The sequence below is a fragment of the Ascidiella aspersa genome, chromosome 3 (assembly GCF_963924565.1).
Source record: "Ascidiella aspersa chromosome 3, kaAscAspe10.2, whole genome shotgun sequence".
Lineage (NCBI taxonomy): Eukaryota > Metazoa > Chordata > Ascidiacea > Phlebobranchia > Ascidiidae > Ascidiella > Ascidiella aspersa.
Window position 1 is genome coordinate 15,442,834 of NC_139449.1, and position 17,478 is coordinate 15,460,311.

General features: G+C 37.0%; 1 pseudogene across 1 annotated transcript; it reads right to left on the reverse strand.

Annotated features, from left to right (window-relative positions):
• Positions 1-9,809: 9,809 nt before the first annotated feature.
• On the reverse strand, positions 9,810-13,012 carry LOC146160369 (uncharacterized; annotated as a pseudogene). The gene is made up of 3 exons (XR_014494661.1): positions 12,215-13,012; positions 10,113-10,968; positions 9,810-10,049 (listed from the first exon to the last, which is right to left on the reverse strand). The product of XR_014494661.1 is annotated as an uncharacterized LOC146160369 (transcript).
• Between the last annotated feature and the right edge of the window lie 4,466 nt (positions 13,013-17,478).

The following is a 17,478-nucleotide window of genomic DNA, read 5'->3' on the forward strand; positions in this document are numbered from 1 at the left end:
CTTGTTCGTAATTACCCAAACCAAATCCCTATAGGCGATATGTGGAGAAGCCTGCGTCTTTACATATGGGGTCACAAGGCATCTACTTGTTACGTATTGCTACATTGTTTCATAAGTGTTGCGTATTGATAAATGCAATAATTTCCCGATCTAATAGAAAACTGTAACATTTCGAAATGCTTCGCTACCCACCTGAAATAGCTTCCATTGGTGGGTCGCTACCCACTGGTTATGAAGCACTGTTATACAGTATACTCATATAATATTGTTTAATCAATGGCCTTATTGGCTTTTAACGAAAGTTTTAATATGGCAACCCGAATGGGACGTACCAGACCAGTTAACAATTTTTATAGCACTATTTTAAATGGAATGGCAACTTTTCTAATCAAAGGCAACCTGGCGAATGTCACAGCATGTTTGGGATTTTGGCAACATGCCGAATGAAGCGTTCAGTTCACGATTTTAAAGGAAATATTTGAGATAGAATGGCTTCTTTTTTAATGAAAACGCAGTATGGCGAATGGCATAACATAATGAGGGACGCCGGATCGATTTCAGGTCAGGGGGGCGACTTTTTTTGTAGGGGCAACATAGACCGCAGGCGAGCGTAGCAAGCCGAAATATTGAGGGGTCCGGGGGGCACTCCCCCGTAAAAATTTTTGCGGCCACGCCCTCTAGATTGGCTTAAAATGGTACCAAAGATGTTTTGTAGTATTTATCATCAAGAATAATATATTAAAAATCTAGGAGGATAAGAGCACCGGAAACTGGTCATTTTCAAGATTTCTCAACATTTTCAAAAGGGGCCATGGTGTAAAGAGGTTGGGAACCCATGGTTTAATGGAAAGAATTATTTATGAAACAAAAACAATAGTTAAACACTGGTAGTATAAGAATCACACACCACTTGCTAAGTTATTTACATTCAGTTGCTTAATAAGTCCCGGTCATCATCTTTATCGAGTAATGACTGACTGTACGTATTGTAGCAGGCATCCAGTTGGCACTGTCCACATGCTGAGTACAGGGTAGATTATTCTGCCTACAGCTACACATGGCAGTGCTACAGGCAGTTGTGCAGTTGCAGTTGATAATCTTCAAGAAGGAATCTGGGGCCGCATTCATGTCCGACTCTGTTGGCACAAACTGACTGCCTTCCAGTTTCCAACTATTATTATTATTATTTGGTATTTAACCCTTAGACAGTGAAATTTTGTTGATGACTCAGTAGGTGGTAGGCATTCTGGTGTCACAAATGATTTGGAAGAGACTACGTTTCCTTAGTACTCTGTATCGCAATGACGAGAGGGAATCCGTCCGCGTGCCCCCCAAAATCACAGCCATCGCTTGACAACCTTTGTTTACAATTGATGCTGCTGTCTGCTTTGAAAGAAGGAAGTAATTGGCACAGTCTTTCAGAGTAGCATCACCCCTCGCCAGCTTATGAAAGACAGCTTTCTAATCCACACCAAAGATTCTTGATGTTGTGTCGCATCCAGGGTAGGCATGTAGAAAAAGTAACTGGGAACATAATTCCTTACCCATCACAATTTTTATTTCGTTTATGTGATACACTTTGTCAGCATTTGCCTTGTCGGAACGGAAATATAGATCCTTGTTTGCTGGTTGCGCATAATGAAGAAGCAGGACCAACACATCTGTGTCTTCTCCAATCCACGTTGTCGCGTGTGACATTGCACTAAGAACAGCAGCCTTCACAATCGGAATATCAGCATCCCCCCATTGATCACTTCACAGCCTTTACCCCGAAGTGTTTCACCGATCGGGTCGATCATTTCGTGTTTGTTCATGTTCCTTGAGAGAAACTCATCCTTATTTCCATCAAACATTGACTCTTCCGTAAAGCTGATGACTGCATGCACATTCTTCCAACGCCTCTGGAGTGTGTTGTCCTTGATTGTCGGTCCTCCTAGGTGCCCGTCAAAAACAACCGTTTCCCTTTTGTAACGCCGAGTCGTGAATTCAGCATATGATTGTGCAATGGAGCTTTCATGGTAGTCGCTGTAGTAGTGAACCTCCATCTATGACGTAGTTTTGAGTTTTTGGTGAAGTGTCTCCTATGGATTCACGAATTTCACGAACTGTCTTGGTTGCATAGTATGTGATAGTATTCACAAGGTGAGGCTTATCAGGCTTCCGGAGCACTTTCCTTGCTTAAAAAAGTGCTGGAGGAAACGGGCCCAGTTAATACTTTAAGATATCTTTTTAAAGTAAGACCCATTGTACTTTCAGGTGTCACCTTCACTGATAAGATGTTGCCAAATGTCTTGGCTTTATTCTTTTGCAAAAAAAGGTATTGATAAAATAGATTGTCCAATCATTTTTTCCATAATGTTTCCTTCCGACTGATTCGAATCGATGTACTTTAACGTCATCCTCGGCCACAACACCATTCACAATATTCCTCAGGGTTTGATCCTGAGAAAAAGCTTTTCAAGATCGAAACTGTCTCTCTGAACCCTAACCTGTGTTGCTTCCTTCTGTTGTTCACTTGTTGTGTAGGAGAGTGTATTAAATTCCTGTATAGTTGTACTCAGACGGGATTGGAGTCAACATTATCCACAAGGATCGTTGTTCTTCTGTAATGCCGGTTTCACGCGTTAAACCTCCCTACGTCTTCAGCAATCTCATCAGGCTTCGTTCAATGACTAGGTCTGAGCTGAGACCTGCCCAAAACTGTTTCGAGCGACGGATAACATGGTACCCTTGTTGAAACCTTTGAGATAACTCTGGGTGTCGGTTCTGGAGTTGGTTAATTTCTTGGATGTAATAGTGAGCAGATTTCAGGTAATTGAAGTGCCCTGCAGCTGCGAACATTGGTGGACAGTCAGAAATTGCACGAAGGTGCATCTGCCAATTGCCTGTCCTGTCCGCTTCGATTACTGCTCGCGCTACCCGAATCATGGACCGATAGCACAACCACAGTTGACTGGTCTTAGATCTCCCAAGTAACTTAGTTTTCTTATTAGGATAGGATAATATTTTATTTGGAACGTCAAAAAACAAAAACAAAAAACGAGAATCGCCGAAATCACAATGTTTTGAAATATTTGACGTTCCCAGGAGACAGCGAAAGACCGTAAGGTTCATCGAGATGACCCAACGCCTTCCTCAAACTGACAAGAGCATCAGACGCCACAGCACTATCCATATTTGACCAGCCATTTACTAACGTTTCATAGATGTATTCAGCCTTATCTAAAAGTGACCCCAACAGAAAATGCCAAAACTTGCTAAAGTAAATTATTAAACAACAAAATGCTGAAAAACACAAGATTATTTTTTTTAATAAAAATGTGAAATATTTTTTTTTCTGCTAGATTTTTAATATATTATTGTTGATGATAAATACTACAAGACCGTTAAAAAACCTTTTGTAGGATTTTTTTTGAGGTTCAACCCATATATTTCATATATTGACCCGCTCATCAAGCCTACCTAGTTTTAAAAGGTAAACAAACAATTAAAACAACCTCCATGCACAAAAGAGTCATCATAATTAATAGATAAGAAACAGCTGCTGATGAAAACGTGCGTCTACAATCAACCAAACTGGAGTTCAAGTTGGACTTTCTCCGTTAAAATTTAGAACAGTGCTTCCCTACCTTTTTTAGTTCGCAACCCACTTTTAATGCAAGTTTGATTGTGCGACCCACAATAACCAAAACTGAAATAGTTAATGCGACAAACCACATCCAATCGTTACATATTTGTTACATTGTTGCAGAAATGTTACGAAATAATTATGCGAAAATTTCCCGATCGAATGGAAAACTGTAACATTTAGAAATGCTTCGCGACCCTCCTGAAATAGCTTCTGGGTCGCGACCCACTGGTTGGGAAGCACTGTACTAGACCAAAGTATAAAACCAAGTTGTGCAGATAAAGCGTGAAGCAGGTGGGTTAATTTTATATGTCTCATTAAAGTATTTTGCCTCTGTGAATTACCTCACTTCTTCAAGATGGGAGCACAGGTTGTCGAAAATTGTTCATTCTGTTGTTGTCTGACTCACATAAATATTCACTCAGGTTTGCTGGGCTAGAAAGCATTTTATTGATTCACAAGTCACAACTCTTGCTTTATAAGGAATTTTAGAGATCTGTGTAGGGTTATTTGCTGTCAGCTGGTCAATGCTTTTGCACTTATGTGATTACGTCTGTGTTATATTTGCAATGTACTGCGTTGTGGCACATTTATTTGTTATACGCATTCTGCGTCGAAGCAACGCTAACTCACACCCTAGTGTTACATCTTAATTGGCATTTCGTTTTTGCTTCATAAGTCTTAGGGATTGGACTCAGAACGAGTTCCTTTTTAGGACTCACCAGAGTTACTTACGGGCTGACTAGAGTATCTTAACTGGGCCCGCACAACTTCTTCTTCGCTATCGACTTGTGCTGTTAACAGCGTGGATATTTGCAAGTAGCATCTCCTATATGCTAACTTGTTTCGCCGATCTATAGTTTGATACTGGTTGTTCGTTCATCTACTAATACAATTCTAATAACCTGAACGTCTTGTGGCTGCTCGCGAGTGAGATACGCACGTTGAAGTTGGAGTACGAACGAAAGTGTCAATTAGAACGCTCTTCTGTTGAATAAACTAATATAAGCTCAACAACCTAAACTCGTGCCCCACAAATTGGCGACCCGACGTGTCTCCGAAAACCAGTTACTATAGTAATTTTTCGCTACCATTAAGCGTTAAATTAAGAGCTAAACCGCGTTTATCTGGGTTACCCAAAGGCGTAAAGAAGAGTTCAAGAACATCTGTTGTACGATTTAGCCGTTTGGTTATTTTCGCAGTAACTTGAACGAGTTGTTTCTTGGCAATTTTCTTAAACCTGTTCCAAAAACGTTAAGAATTGTCAGAATTTCTACGACCTGGTATAATGCGCTACGACTACCTTTCCAACGCTCGGTGTTATCAACCTGACTAAGGACGAAATCTTTGGTTGGTCAAACGAAGCCTTGGTCCATAACAAACTTTCTTTTGCACTTGCTGTCATGTTTGGGACCTGCAAGAAGCCAGCTTTTGGAGGAACTGATCTCGTCGAAAGATACGTCCTGAGACGCTCCATAGCATCATCAAAGCATTTGCTTGAAATACGGAACGCTACTGATGAAGTACGGTACGAGCTGAAACAAGCGCCGTCGATGGAGGACAAATCACCACTCGGAATCATGGAAAACGCAACTTGTCGTCGTTCATGGTTTTCACAATATTTGATTCTGCCTGGTTTACCAGGTGAAAAAACTTTTAAAAATATTAAAAAATATATAAGCTAAAATGCCGACCGAATGGTCTGTAAATTATTTGTGTACGAATTTTAATCAAAACATTTAAATGTATGGAATCTCGCAAATCATGCATATATCTAAAATGTCTAAGTTGAAACGCCGATCGCAAGATCTGTGGATAAATTTTAAAAAAAACTTCCTTTTTGTGCTTGGAGCTCAATAGTTTGAAATCAACGCGTTAAACTTGTGAATCACGATTTAATATTGTTGTGCACGAAATAATTTTGTGTTAAAATTCCAAATTCTTTTAAACATTTGGTACGTTTTTGGGTTTTCGTTAGGTAAGTCTGAATCAAAGTACGCACAACGCGTCTAGTTGGCCTATATAGGTAGATTACAAAAACACGAGACGTAAAATTCCTTGTAAAAAGCATAATAGTTTATCCACGCGCGAAACATATGCTTCAATTCGTGCAAGTCCAAACACAAATTTAGGGATAAGCCCATTACCTGCCCTTGTTAAAAGCAGTACTGAATAAGCAGCAATTTAAAACGTATTTTCTTGTGATGCGTCGTTTGTTCAAAAAAACTTACATTGAACGAAGTGTGCAAACTAAAAAAAATTTGCAAATATATAAAGGTGATGTTGCTCAATGTTAAACATTAATAGAATGTATTTCCGGACAATTATTTGCCCCCTCCTTTCTTTCATGTTCCGCTGGGCGGAAGTCTGTGTCATAAAAGTTGTTTCTGCAAATTCCTGCAAAATTGTATGCAAAAGGTTTTTTAGAAATTTTCCATTACGTCTTTTTAACAGCGATAAAAGCGAGAATTCTTTGTGAAAGTAACAATGTGACGCTACAAATACTCCCACACAAAATGGATTTACCTTTCGTAATATAAACGAAAGGTGCTTTGCCGAATTTTGATTTGTTACTTTGTTGTGTTTTGTTGTTGTGAAGTGAATATGGAACGTTGGACGTGAAAACGAGAAATGTTTGATCACTGAACGCATTTGTGATATTGTTTTTTATTCCTGTTTCGTTGAGAAACATTTTCTTGTGTGCTTTGCTGATCAGAGTTTCTTTTGTCTGGGAGACGAGGTTTTTGACGTCAGCAATCGCCGGTCGGTCGAAACCGTTGTTTCTTTTGCTTTTTTTTGTCGACAGGAATTTTTAAAACAGCTGGGGGATCCCCGTTCGGCGCTGTTTTTGGTTCACAAAAACTGGCGTTCACCCGAAACTGTCGGTCTGCACAGTGCCAGGAACTTTCGTCGTTCAAACGTTTGCGTTGAAAATGTGCTGAAATGTAAAATTATGCACCGGCAGAAACGTTGTTCAAAATCATCAATTTAATTGTTGCATCACTTGTCATTTAGGTATAAAACACTTCGATTATAGGCATATATTGTATATTTTATTTATTTTATATTTATGTATTTTGTTTTACTTGTTTCATATTCAAACGCTTTGGTAATAAGTTTGCGACAATCAATTATTGCAATTATATAATCATTTAATTTACATATTATTTGCGATTCAAGTAATGACATATACTTTCAGCGATTACATATTTATTCAATTTACTTTTATTTTATAACACTTTTCACATGCGAACATTTATTACTCAGTGCCTCCCGTAACATACAGTATCATTTTAAGTGGTTATTGTTTATTACTTGACTGACTCGTCGAGGTCAATCGGAACTTGATTTTCGACAGGTGCCTCTACGATTTGTGGATTTCTGTTAAGAAGGGGAAAGCGTTGTTGGAGATTCCTCCAACCATTTTGTAATTGTGGTCTGATAATGGGCCGTAGGTGGATAAGACAATTTCTTATCGTAGATATTGTTAGCACTAATCCCCTTAATAAGGTTTTATGGTCAAGGTAGAGAGAAATGCATTCATGATGGGGTTTGTAACCGTGGATAGTAACATTAGGAAACTATTTTTTAATAATTTATCTGGATTACCATGCAAAGGATTCGATGCAGTATATGAGGATTCATTGTTTTCTTGGCCGTCTATGAAATATTTTAGGCGTTCTGCCTGTAAGTTGGAAGTGCGTAGAGTAGCAATTATAGCGTCTAAGTCATTCGCTTGGTTTGAGTCATAATTCAGTGCAGTTGACGTTACCGCGAAATCGTTCGTAACGTGGGATACATTTATGGGCATTAAGGTCAGTGAAAGTTTTTTTACATCGTTTGATGCGTGCACCAAGTATAATTTAGGAAAAGATAAAATGTTCCCTTTATCTTGATGTAGAATGCGGTTTAGAGATAGTCAATTTGACTGGCTTGTGACTTAATAGTATCCGTGAATTCGTCTTCTAATTCCTGCAGATACGACAGGAAAAGCTTTGGAACGTTGTCTGTTTTTGTGAGGGGAGATGCACTTCGAAATGAGGTTAGTTCACAATCGTATGATACAATCACGAAATCGCCGAAACCGCAAATTGCGCCGCGAGCAGCGCATTGAGATTCACAAAGTTCAAAGATTTATTGAAATATAGAGGCTTCTTATTTCTAAACTATACGGCAGGCGTTCATCGGAGAAATGTAGGGACAAAGTCGTATTTCGTGCAAAATATATTTGCGGGCATTTTAAATTGCCAGGCGGTTGCAATATATGGGTGGAATGGGTGGAATGGGTGGAATGGGTGGAATGGGTGGAATGGGTGGAATGGGTGGAATGGGTGGAATGGGTGGAATGGGTGGAATGGGTGGAATGGGTGGAATGGGTGGAATGGGTGGAATGGGTGGAATGGGTGGAATGGGTGGAATGGGTGGAATGGGTGGAATGGGTGGAATGGGTGGAATGGGTGGAATGGGTGGAATGGGTGGAATGGGTGGAATGGGTGGAATGGGTGGAATGGGTGGAATGGGTGGAATGGGTGGAATGGGTGGAATGGGTGGAATGGGTGGAATGGGTGAATGAGTGGCCCTTATCTACAAATTATTCGGCAAAAAAGTAACTTCGCCTTTACCTAAACTTTGCTAACAAACACATTATTTCACTGACATACCGTACTATGATACTATCCTTATGTCAACATCGCCCAAACACATTTTCTCCCCTACCTGATTCGTGCGAAATCAAATCTGCCCAAATTTTGGCTAAAAATGTTTTTAACGACGGTCAGTACAAACAATTGATAAAGCTGGGAATTGTCGTTAAAGGAAATAGTGTGGGGACGTTTTGCCCACCTTTCCCAATAAAAATTGGAAAGTAATGCCGTCTGATTTAGTTTGAATCAGAGTATAACTTATCCTTTTAAATTAAATCAGAATGTTTGTTTGTCCCTCTAAATTAAATCCGAAAGAGTTTCATTCCGATATAACTTTAACCAGCATGTATACCGTAGTTATTGTTTTAACCCAAATAATGTTAGCAATATAAACCACCTGAACAACTCAGTGACAAATGTGTTTAGATTTTGTTTTACGTTTGTAAAATGGTATTAGGAAAATCCAAAAATGTTCACAATCACACTTGACGAACTCGCGAGGCAAACAAGTGTGTGCCGGTAAACAGTTAAGAATCAATCCAATAAATCGTCCCCCACACGGTACCTTTCGGTATTAAGTGTTTCCCCTACAAGTTACCTTTGGTTCTATTTTTGCTTTTTAATATTGCTTTTAAGGACTAGTGTGTGATTTTGTGTTCATTGCAACTCGCAACCTTCCTTAGGTCTCACACGTTTTAAAATACTCTCATGCGACATGATATGCTCACCCGATCCGTCAAGAATCAGTGCATATCTAAGCAAAAAGGTAGATGTCAAAACACCATAAATATATTCGGTAGATGTTAAAACACCATAAATATATTCCAAGTCATAAAAACATAAAAATCTTATATCGCCACAAGAAAAATAGAAATCTTATTATTATTTTCTTAAATTAAAGTGAATTTGACAATTATCACAACACGTGTTCCAAGTCCAACCGCCAACCTGAAAAAACGGATGCCAAAGAAAAACATGAAAATATCTTGCAAATGGCTTTCTTGAACAGTCTAATTGATATACTTCAGGACTACCAAAGGCGTGAACTTATTGCATAGGTAAGATACCAAAATATCTAAACACTTATCTCTTCGCACAGCTTTTTTCTCGCCAAGACCTGAACGCGAATGGCGATGTTCGTGCAATTTTAACTTAAAAGGATTATTTACTTTAAACAAAAATTATCCCTGGTATAGAATCCTACCACAACGCACATCATTTAGGTTAAGGTGCGGGTTAGCGTTTGGCATTAGGGTGGGTCAAGTATTATTATTAAATACTAAATACTTTTCCCAACCACACCCAAACGCTCTAACCCAAATATTGTGCATTGATTTAATAATTGTGGTAGGATTCTAGACCAGCGCCAAAAAGTTTTTTTAAATCAATATGTACTTTAAAAAAACCAAATATATTTGCCTTTTAAAAAACATGTTAGATGCCTATAAAACTAGGCCTAGTGAGTAAACACTTTAGTCTAGTCTAGGATGTTTTAAAGTTCAAAATGGGCTTTATTGTAAATCACCAATGTAAAAATACACAACAAAACTATTGAATATATTTGTCAAAATCAAATATACGAAACTGACGAAAAACAAAGTACAGGCTCAACATATAAAACTATGACCCATGGAGAAGATTTTACAAATGTGAAATCATTTTATTTATGAACAAGGCAATACAAACATTTTTCCTCCCATCTCTTATTTCTGTAGAATTATTATAAAATACAAGTCATGCCAAAAAGTTCCACATCTTTTTTTATCCAGTGTGTTTTGCTGTAAAAAACAGAAAAGGTTAACTTTTTTCGAAAAAAAATTACTTTATTAATAAAAAAATACCTTGTGTCTTAGCATTTTGTTCCTGATTATTAGTCAATGCTTCTGATAAACTGCTAACTTGAAACAGAGGTTTCATTATGGTTGCGATAGATTCACAGCGGTTTGTGTATTTATTTCTTTTAGGTTTTTTCGGCAGTTCATCTGCATGATGGGTGGATGATTGTTTCCTTTTCTTGGTTTTGGTATTTCTTATCAATCGTAAACCATCATCGAAGGAGCATGCCCTTTTGGCAACTGGTAAAATGTTTTCTATGCTGCTAAAAATGTTTTCCAATGCAGCTTGAGATTTAACATCATATGTAATGCTTTTTAATTCGTCTAATTTATCAACAATTTTTTTAATGTAATTTTTCTGGGGTTCATCACTCTTTTCTTTTGCTACTAAATTAGTATTTTGGTCTAAAGAATCCAAGAATATTACTTGAGAAGTTGTAGATGAGCTAGGTTCATTCTCATCTTGATTGGAGCAAATTTGGCTGACAACAACTTTGTCTAAAGTTATGTACCCTGATGTTCTATACCATTGAGGAAGCTGTCCCAAGACATATCCTCATATTTATTGAATATTGCAAACATATGCTTACAGGGTATGAAGTAAGCAAAATCTCTGCAAGTGCATTTCGGAAATTCATTTAGCCCACCAAAATATACGGTGTAAATCTCCTTGGAAGAATTACTTGCCACTGAAAATTTATTGCCAGATCTTTTTACTTGTTTATCGTCAATACTGCTGGAGGCAGAGATATTTTTTAAGCAAGATTTTATAAAACTTTTTGGACGGTTTCTTAAATATGTTGGTATGTCCTCATCATATTTTCTGTAATGGCCTGATGACTTTAAGTTTTCTTCCTTGTATCTAAGTAAAATTATAAAATAAGAACAGTTTAGTAGTTTTAAAATAATTAATTTAAAAACAAATACTTTTAAGAATACAAATTATATTGTAGTGAAGAAGTTTTGTAATAAAAATCTAATGGCTACCTCTGTAAAGCTTGTGGCAAAAATTCTTTTTGCAGTACTGTTGCTAGCCCTGACAACCTCTTGTTAGTTCTGAAGCGCATATGGCATTCTTTTAATATGCGATTTTGTCGCTCAACTCCATTGTTTGTCCTGACCAGTACTTTTAACCTTTCTGATCAAACAGACCCATCTCTGGAGGTAAAACAAACTTTTAGTTATCTGGAGTTTAAACAATGCTGGCTATTATAATATTTTTAATCAATAACCTCTTTCTCTTCAAGCCAAACATTTTTAAAATATTTCTGTACTTTATAGTTGTTCTTCTATTCTTCAGAGGATTTCAATTTTTCCAGTGCTGTATCAAATGCAGTTTCGGAATCTGCCTTTGCAACTTCTCGGAAAAGTTCAAGAACATGATCCTTTTCTATTACATTATTGTTTGCCTTTTTTACCCAGCGCTCCCAAGCTTGTTCGCGATGAAAATCACATATAAGAACTTTGCAATCTACACAGCAAGCATATTTATGAAAAACATTTGGTAATCTTTGTTGTTGTTAGCTATTTTACTAGTAATAATTCTGCTTTATAGCCTATATATCAAGTATGCATTTTCTTATGGTAGTAGTATTTGGTACACCCATAAAATTCATCAAAGCTGAGTTAAGCTATTCCTAACTGTATATTTGAATTGTCTAACCATTAAATACAGACTCCACTGCATTTATTTCCGCTTCACACTTGTCAGTCATGAAGTGAGTTATAGGTTTGTGATTAATTAGCGGGACAAACTGTGACAAAGCGCATCTTTACTAACCAAAACAGAATGAGTAAATCAATTAAAAAGATGATTTTACGTTATAATATTGGCATAATATTGATGGCTGTGCACATCTTCCGAGCAAAATTACTTGGTAAGAAATGGTAATCGGAAAATACACATCTTCTGTTGCTGATGACCTACAATCAGCCACCTCCCTACAAGTTGTAACGAATGCCTACAACCTGCCTTTACGCGCCAAAGAATAAATTTTATTTACAAAAGAAGAAATGTTGAGCACTATGGTGTTTTATCAGCAACAAATCAATATTTTGAATAAATGGCAGTCTGGATTCTCCAAGCATGCAAGGGCGCAACTACTTACCCATCAGCTTCAACTCGAACTCCGTCTGAAATCTTTAAATAGGGATTTCGAACAATTTGATTAAACACACCCCTCTGTGATGACATCGGAATGGAATTGCAATCTGAAAATGTGGGGGAATTCGTAGATTTGGAAAATGAAACAGAAGAAGAGATGGATGAAGATGTTGTAGGAGAGGAATGCGAAGATACGGATGATGAGCCGTCTCTCGACCAAACTTGTTAATTTGCATTGCTTAAAAAATGTTTTCACATGATAAATGTCTTGTCAATGGAATCTAACCAAGCGATTCCCCGCGAATAATATAAGAGCAATGCTATTCAACTTCTCCGTTGTATTTAATTCGGTTGATTCTTGTCAGCTGCTAATACATAGGGCAGTGGTTCTCAACCAGGGTTTGGCGAGCACGTCCTCTGAAACATAAATGCTGTTATTTAATCTTTTAAGCTGAAAGTGTGGCTAATTCAACCCATATAAATGCAAGTTTATAATTTGATTATGCCAAGTTTCACTTGCATATTAGCGCACGGGTTGACTACAAAACAACAGGTGATTTAAGTTTAAGGTGAAATGTTTTATGACATTATGTTTGAGTCGTCCATGACAACTTTTACATTCCCCCGAAACAAAAATCCTGGATCCGGCCAAATTGGTGGCAAACATGGCAAAAAAAAGAGAATACTGAGCGAAAATTTGGGGTTCGACGAAAGCTTGCAGAATGACATGGGGTTCCGACAGGTTGTCGAGGTTAAATGCATTTCGTGAGTGAATTAATGAATTCAATCGGGCAAAAGTTGAAAAGATTCAATCGGGCAAAAGTTGAAAGGACGCACACGTTTAGAAAATCATATCTGCTCGCGAGATTGCCAGGCTTGTCGTGGTTAAATGCATTTCGTGAGTTAATTAATAAATTCAATCGGGCAAAAGTTAAAAAGACGCACACGTTTGGAAAATCATATCTGCTCGCGAGATTGCCAGGTTTGTCGAGGTTAAATGCATTTCGTGAGTGAATTAATGAATTCAATCGGGCAAAAGTCAAAAGACGCACACGTTTGGAAAATCACATCTCCTCGCGAGATAACCAGGTTTGTCGAGGTTAAATGCATTTTGTGAGTGAATTAATGAATTCAATCGGGCAAAGTCAAAAAGACGAACACGTTTGGAAAATCATATCTGTTCGCGAGATTGCCAGGCTTGTCGAGGTTAAATGCATTTCGTGAGTGAATTAATAAATTCAATCGGGCAAAAGTTGAAAAGACGCACACGTTTGGAAAATCATATCTGCTCGCGAGATTGCCAGGCTTGTCGAGGTTAAATGCATTTCGTGAGTGAATTAATAAATTCAATCGGGCAAAAGTTAAAAAAACGCACACGTTTGGAAAATCATATCTGCTCGCGAGATTGCCAAGCTTGTCGAGGTTAAATGCATTTCGTGAGTGAATTAATAAATTCAATCGGGCAAAAGTTAAAAAGACGCACACGTTTGGAAAATCGTTTCCCCAAATCTCTGCAATATTAGTCACTAATAACGTTAAACACACTCTAAGGATAAATAAATAAATAAACGTTAAAACAACAATAATATTAACCACTAAAATGTTGTCTGCTGCCAACAAAATCAAAACACCACTTAAAATGTTGTCTGCTTTCCAAATAGCTCCACAGCTGTTTACTTAAGAAATAAGTTTATAAGTGTTAATTCTAGAATAAGGTTAGTCTTGTTTGTCCTAAACTGGCGACTGTAAACGACCTTAAAATATTAATCAGCGCCTAAACCTAAACAATATTATCCCCTATAATGTTTTAACGTTGTTTTCGCTATAGCGATGTTTTCTGCTGGAATTTATTTATATCCTTCTCGCTGTAGCTACAGCCGTTGTTCGTTCAACACTCACTAACCAAATCTGCATAGGGCTCACAATACCATTGTCATTTCGGCGAAATAATTTGTCTCAATTTTTTTTTTTTTAATATTTTTCCCCCGTTTACCACATATTAAAAATATTATGAAATGAAAGATAAGGCAAAATCTAAACAATTTATTAGGTAAAAATGCTTGACAATTCATTTATGCTAATCATAAAGATTGAAACCCAATATACCAAAGCGTTAAGCATATCAAAACTAGTTCGTACGAACTTTTTTTTCAAAGCTAATTATTTGAAAAAACAAATACTGGGTAATCAGGGCTATTTTGAAAACTATCCGAACTGAGAAAGTTTAAAAAATTGGTATGTAGCTACTATAAAACACACTAAATAAAATAACATTAGTCTCTCACTGACCCGACTAAAAAATTTACAGCGAAATGGCTTTTTCGAAACCTAATATTCGTTAAGAAAATGTCAATATTTTACGCGTTTTAGAGAAAAAATCATGCGCGATTTTGAAAACTATCCGAACTGAGAAAGTTTATAAAAATCGCTATGCAGCTACTATAGAACACACTAAATAAAATACCATTAGTCTCTCACTGACCTGATTAAGAAATTTACAGCGAAATTGCTTTTTCGAAGCATAATTATTGTCAAAAAAATGTTGACATTTTACGCGCAGACAATAAATCAAGGGCGATTTTAAAAACTCTCCGAACTGAGAAAGTTTATGAAAATCGCTATGCGGCTACTATAGAACACACTAAATAAAATAACATTAGTCTCTCACTGACCTGATTAAAAAATTTACAGCGAAATGGCTTTTTCGAAACCTAATATTCGTTATTTTTTTTTACGCGTTCTATAGTAGCTGCATAGCGATTTTTTATAAACTTTCTCAGTTGAGATAGTTTGCAAAATCGCCCTTGATTACCCAGTATTTTTTTTAAATAATTAGCTTTGAAAAAAATTAGCTATTAAGTTCATAAGAACTATTTTTGGTATGTTTAACGCTTTGGTATATTGAGTTTCAATCTTTATGATTAGCATAAATGAATTGTCAGACATTTTTACCTAACGAGTTGTTTAGATTTCGCCTTGTTTTTCATTTCATTATATGTTTTGTTTGTGGTAAACGGCAGAAAAATATTTAAAAAAAAAACAAAAAAAATACAAAAAAATATTTCGCCGAAATGACAATGGTCTCACAATCAGTGCATTGTCCGAGATCCAAGGTCTGAAAGTCAGACTTTTCTGCCTTAGGATGCGCTGATTGTCAATAGACCTTTTTGCTTAGATATGCACTGATTTCTGACGGATCGGGTGATATGCTTCAGTGTAAAATTAAATCAGATTTAGGAGTAAAGCCAGTGCTCTCACTTTTAGGGATTTAGTTCAAGATTGGAACTTTTAGGGACAAATCTAGGAATTTTGGGGGGATTTTTTGCAATTTCTCGCAAATCGTATTCTATAATTGGCGCTCGTCTAGAATCCTACCACAACGAACATTATTTGGGTTAGGGTGCCGGTTAGCGTTTGGGTTTGGGTGAGTCCAGTAATAGTGTTAAACAATATTACTTGACCTACCCACACCCAAACACTAACCGACACCCTAACCCACATATTATGCATTGCTTAATAATCATTTCAACGTTGTGGTAGGATTCTCGACCAGCGCCCTATAATTTGTTAACTAATAAATGTTAACCGATCAAATAGCTATTTTGAAAAAAAACAGGTTTAGAATATAGCCTACTTGTTTCTGTTCATTTAAATGTTTATTTTAAATTATTAAAAGTTACTCAAACTGCTTAGCCTATTTGAAACCTGGAGTGTTTCTGCATGAAATTGTTGATTGTTGCGTTATTGTACATTGTGCATTATACTAACTCAGTCAATTTTCCTAATGTGGTCAGGTGAAAAATATAATTTTAATATGGGAATATATACACCTCGGTTTTAGCATGTAAACAAGGCCATTTGTTTGGCATTTGTATAAGTAGGATTCTAGACCAGCACCCTTTTTTCCAGACCAGGCGCTGGTCTACAATCCTACCACAGCGTTTAAACCAGTGGTTCTCAACCTACAGTTTGGTGCTGGTCTGCGTCAACTTTCCTGACGGTCCGCCAAATATATTACAATTTATATTTCAATTGCAAAATGCAAGATGTTGAAGGCTTGTCAACCAAATTTAGAACTTCACAAGTTCCGTAATTTGCAGCATTGTGACATCCCGATTGCATTCCAGTGCCTTGCCGCCAGAGACCTTTGGCATGGAATGCTTGCCCGAAATCACGCCAGTGACGTCATTTGGCGTGAAACATCGCTGGCTTTGTGAATTTGCCAAAACAAATATATATTGTCCTATTTTGGCGTAGGATTTCAGCCGAAAAAAAAAGTCAGGTGTGACGTAACATAGTGTTAATGGTTTACTTTGGACTTTATTGTACGTCACAATGCTGCCAATTTTGTGCCCAACTGTTTAAAAGTATGGACTACAGCTCGTTTAAGTTTTAAAATTTAAGACCAGTTTTATGTAAAAGCATGCTTTAGTCGCAATTATATTTTTGGTTGATACTTATTTTTGAAGGTGCACAATTTGTTGTGAAATTTTACCGGTCCGTAAGCTAAAAAGATTAAAAACCACTGGTTAAACCATTATTTAAAGCAGCACACAATAGTGTTTGGGTGCGGGTGTGTCAAGTATTACTATATTTATTATTTAATAATACTGCTTAACCTGCTCAAACGCCAACCCAAATAATGTTTGTTGGTTATAGTAGGATTCTAGGGTGCTGGTCTATAATAAAGGGTGCTGGTGTACACAAGGTTCAAACAATTATTAAATCGCTTCACACTATTTGGGTTAGGGTGGGAGTTTGTGTGTAGGTGGGTCCATTATTATTTTATTTATTATTTGATAATATTGCTTATCCCGGACAAAACCAGACGCTAACCCGTACCCTAACTCAAACAGTCTGCGTTGTGGTAGAATTCTAGACCAGCCCCCTTTAAGTTGTGAATGTGAGTAACGCTCGCCGACCTATATAAAACCACAATATGCTTTTTTGCTGGCAAACTTTTAGTGTGATTTCGCTGCTGCCATTCAGCTGTTGAGTGAAAAGTGCTAGTCTTGTGCCGCCAAAGCCCAAAGGGCAGGCTAGTAAGCTGATTATTATTTCTGGCAGATCATTTTAACGCCAAAATATACTTATTTTACAGATATTTCAAAACAAGTCTATTTTCAAAATTTTGAAAAAATCAATGTAAAAAAATATTAATATTCACCATAAAACTCAAAATAAAAACTAGTTTTTTTAGGTAGCGCCAGAACAAGCCTTTCCAATGATGCCCCGCAGAAAAAATTGCATAGGTCTCGATCTCACCTT